This window comes from Alligator sinensis, unplaced genomic scaffold, assembly GCF_000455745.1.
Source record: "Alligator sinensis unplaced genomic scaffold, ASM45574v1 scaffold346_1, whole genome shotgun sequence".
Taxonomy (NCBI): Eukaryota; Metazoa; Chordata; order Crocodylia; family Alligatoridae; genus Alligator; species Alligator sinensis.
In genome coordinates this window covers 348,011-352,370 of record NW_005842765.1, presented here as the reverse complement: position 1 = coordinate 352,370, position 4,360 = coordinate 348,011, and the positions used below count along the sequence as shown (strand labels likewise).

The 4,360-nt window shown below is 53.1% G+C and overlaps 1 protein-coding gene across 1 annotated transcript in view; it reads right to left on the bottom strand.

Moving 5' to 3' along the window:
- ADAMTS6 (ADAM metallopeptidase with thrombospondin type 1 motif 6) overlaps window positions 1-1,936 on the bottom strand; it is a 345,170-nt gene extending 343,234 nt beyond the window's left edge. The window contains exon 1 of the mRNA XM_025216768.1: window positions 1,820-1,936. The gene's annotated coding sequence lies outside the window, so the exon portion shown is untranslated. The remainder of the gene's footprint in view (window positions 1-1,819) is intronic.
- Between the last annotated feature and the right edge of the window lie 2,424 nt (window positions 1,937-4,360).

Below are 4,360 nucleotides of genomic sequence, written 5' to 3'. Positions count from 1 at the left end.
GAGTCCTGCCCGCAGCCCGGGAGCAGCCTCCCGGTTAGACACACATGGCTGGCTGTCAGCTATGCCCCGGGGGAAGCGGCATACGCCGCTTGTTTGGTCTAGGGCCGCGTCCCGGGCGGGGCGGGCCAGGAGCAGCCCTGCCTGCCTGCCTCCCGGCTCGGGCTCGGGCTCGCCCTCGCTGCCTCTCACATGCGAGTCAGAGACGGGACAGAGCCGCGTCTCCAATGGGCAGAAGCGGGCAGTCCGCCCCGCCGGGGCTACGAGTGGTTGCTACGGAAATGCGGAGGGAGGGGCGAGAAGGGACAAGGAGGGGGTGGGAATAAATCAAACCACATTCAATTACAGGTATGGGGCTGCCCATTACCCCGCTGCTTCAAAAGCCTGAGGATTAGAGAGTTGCCCCTGGGAGTTACACAGGCAGAAACAGCGACACGCAAACCGCGCTTTAAAGGCTCGCCGCAAAAGTGGGCTTTCTGGGGAGGAGAGGCGGGTGCAAAGTACACACAACGGGGAAAAGGGGCCTTATTAATCAAACACCAAGGCGTGGACAATACAAGTGCTGCTGTGTGCGCTGTAATGTAAACCACCAGCTCAGCTACCACCTTGAGGGAGAAACAAAACCGCAGTTATCTGACCAGCTCTTTCCCCCGAGCCTGCCCCGCTCCTCCCCTCGAGTCCCGCCAAACTAATGTCATGGGCACTACGTAAAAAAAAAAAAAAGGGGGGGGGCGGGGGGCCTGGATTAAGAGCCCAGCTGATTTACTGAGGGGGGGGGGGGGGGGGGGAACAGACCCTCAAGAAGAATTCCGCAGTAAATATAAATAGAAAAGAAAATTGGAGTTAATCAGACACACGCCCCTTAAAGAAAATTCTTGGGGGGAAATAAAATTTAAAAGCCCTGTTCCCCCCCGAGGGACTGAAGGGTAGAGTCTAGCTGCTCTGGTGGAGTTGATCCTAAAGTTAACATTCAGCAGCCCATTTCCAGACAGCAGCGCTAAATCTATTTGGATAAAACGCGTGTGACCCAGACACTTGGCACCTCGCCACGCTGCGTTGCACCGGCAGCCCAAATAAAAACAAGAGTCTGAGACACTCTCCTCTCGCGCGCTCTCTTTTTCCACTCTTGTACAATGAAAGAAATGAGCGAAGACACGAACTGGACACACATCATCAGGAAGCTGGATCCCAATTATCTCTCCCCCCACCCCTCCAAAAATCCCTTTGAACTCAGTGCCATAAGCTAGACACACAGACACACACCGATAAATAAGGCTCCTGAGGGTTAACAGCGGAGCAAATCCCAAGGGGCTAGAAGTAAATCAAAACCACACGCTCCCATCGCTTTGATTAGCCTATTAAGAGCTTAACATCCAGAGCATCAGAGCTGCAGCCCGCACGTTAATGCGGACCCTTGGAGTCCAGACACAAAATATGCACTTGTCTGACCGCTGAAGCAGACTCTGACATGACACTGCCAAATGCTCGACTTTTTTTTTTAATTGAAACAAAGTCGAATAGTTTGTTTTTTTAAATCACAGTTTCCACTAATAATTCAGTGTAAACCTGGAAAAGAATGCTCGGCTCAAGAATACACTTAATAAATCACCATCCTTTGCAACTGCAAAGTCTCGCATCCCCATCCCCCAGTAATCCTCAAACCTCAAAGGTTCCTCTCTGAAATTATTCCAAATGCACCTCGCCAAAATGCAGTCTAAACTTTCCCCCCTGCTCTCCCCCCAAGATCTACACGCATCGTTATTCAGGAGACAAGAAAAGCACAAGGAAAAGTTGCATTGTATAGCGTGAAGTCTTTCCTTACCGTTTTCATCTTCAATTTCTGATATAAAGTTAGTTTCAAACAATAGAGATTGCACTGGACGATTCCCGTATTCCTCTCTGCTTTGCCCTCTTTGCAGGCAACACCAGTTATAATCTCCAACAGAATGAAATCCTCTAACTTTCCTAAAACGGGTTTTTTAGAAAAACGAACGGACTTGGCAGAGAAGGGGATGCCATCAATTCACCCAGGCTATCACCCTGCACATTTTGTCTTTCCAACCAAAAGTGAAAAAGAGGGGGAAGAGGAAGGAAGGAAAACAGACTTATTTTGGGGTGGGGGTGGGTACCCTCTCCTTGACCAGCCTCCTCTGTGCAAAGTACCATGTGAATATCATCCGAGTTGGGGGAAGGGAGGGAGGGGAGAGAGAGAAAGAGAGAAAGAGAGATAGGGAAAGCAGGCAGGGAGAGCAGGAAGGACTCAAGAAAGTTTTGTTGAAGTAGCCCTAGATCTCTTCTCACTACCGGCCTCCAGCCAAGTTTCGAGCTGCAGCAGCAGAGGAGAATTTTGGCAGCTTTGCCCGGGAGGCTGAGCACACACTGACGTCAGTCTGCAGATGTGCCTCTGGCTCCCCTGGCGCTGCTGCGCATGTCGGGCCCATCACGTGGAGGGGGAGGGGGATGCAGAGGTACAATCAGGGTAAGCAGAGGGGAAAAAAATCATTCACAAGGGTTTAGACAATGTAAACTTTTCCACCACGCGAACGGGAGCAGCCCCGGCCCCGCAGCCCTCCCCTTTCCTCGGGGAACCTCGCAGAGGCAGGCGAGCTCCCGCGCTACCTTTCCGGAGGGGGAGGCTGGCCGGGGGCAGAGGAGTTAAGCTTCCCTGGCAGGACCCCCAGGCTGCAGCGTCCTGGTGCGATTACAAAAGCCAATGGCAAGGCTGCGGGCTTCACCCCGGGCCGTGCTGGGGGGAGGGGGCGAGGGACCGGACCTGGGCTGAGCCTCAGCCTGAGGAGCTGGTTGGATTCTCCCCGACCCAGAGCTGGAGAAGGGGCTTGTTGTCGGCTGCCTCCGCACTAAGCAATCAGGACTTGTGGTAGAGGTGATATCTTTTCTTAGACCAACTAGATTTTTGCAAAATTTCTAAGCCTGCAGACGTGCTGACAGCAGGGCTTTCCTAGAGCATCCCCCCCGGTAAGGCTCCCGGCAGGTTTGCACACAGCCGGCGTGTCCCTTGTCCCGGCCTTTCCGCAGGCATGTGCTCCTTGCCCGGCGCCCGGCACTCGCACCTCCCGGGCGGTCCGGCGGCTTCCGCCTCCCCAGGGCTCGGGCTCTGCCTGCCGCTCGCTGACCCCGGGCTCTGCCAGAGCCCGGACAAAAAGCTGCATCCTTTCCAGATGGGGTTAAGCGACGCGGCTGGGGTTTGAAGTGGCAGCTGGGCCGGGCGGCTTTGCGGAGGGAGGTTACTGAACGGGACTAGGTGGGAGCTCCTTTCGGGGGCGCACAACAAAGAGGCGAGTGCGCCTGTCCCTCGCGCGCCACATGCGCTCAGCCCGGACTTTACACATCAAACAAGACGAGACGTTGCACTTTCACTTTCATTTGCAATGAGAAACCTGCTGGCACCAAACGAGGGAGGAGGAGGGGGAGGGAAGCCCAAGGATGTCTTCCATGCAGTGAGATCCTGAACACAATCTGGCATACAGATCGGAAACGGGAAAGGGTCTAGGGGAAGGTCGTCTTGCACTGGTGTGATCTGCTGAATCATTTATGCGGAGTGAGGCGAAGGGCGAGCTGGGGGTGCTGGTGCTCGGGGGGGGAGAGGGTGGAACTGGCGTCTTGAAATCCCAGCTCTCACACCCGCCAAGTTAATTTCCGATTGCCAAAAGGAGAGAGGGGTGGGGGAAAAATCCCTTCCTGAATCTAGGCTCTAAGATTTCAAGCTTCTGCTAACATTATTTCCCATCTGATGGGGTTTTTTTCATCCTACGCCGGAGGTAGTAGGTGTAATTCTTCTGGTGAATCCATGAATAGTTGGCTCAAGTCTGAAATGATTCAGACTGGAAACGTCCAAGAGGAGTTATTCCAATTCTTCTCCGAGCCCTGAAAGGGAAAAGCATCAGTCTACAGAGTCAATCGTCCTCATCGTGACCTTAATCAGGATTTGGCTATGTGCCACTTCAAATGTAGAGCTTGGTCCTGTGGTTGGCATTGACAGCTCCAAATAAACACGCTCCATATGGGAGCGGCACGTTTGCTTTTAAGATAAAGAGCCATTCTAGAGGAGTTTGGACTGCTGCACACAGGCACGTGGGCTCGCTTCTCACAGTAGCTCTAAGTAGCAAGAACCTTTAAAAGTAGTTTATTTGTCATCGATCGCACTGAAATGTGCCGGGGATGGACAACACAACACGACTCCCGCGCGGTCTTTGACCAAACTACTGTTCCAAGGACTTTAGGGTAACAAAACATCTCCAGAGCAGAGTGTAACTACAAATGTCATGTCTGAACTGTGAAATAACGCTCCTAAGAGATGCCAGAATTCAGACAGAAAACTGTTTTATTCTCGGGATCTGTGGTC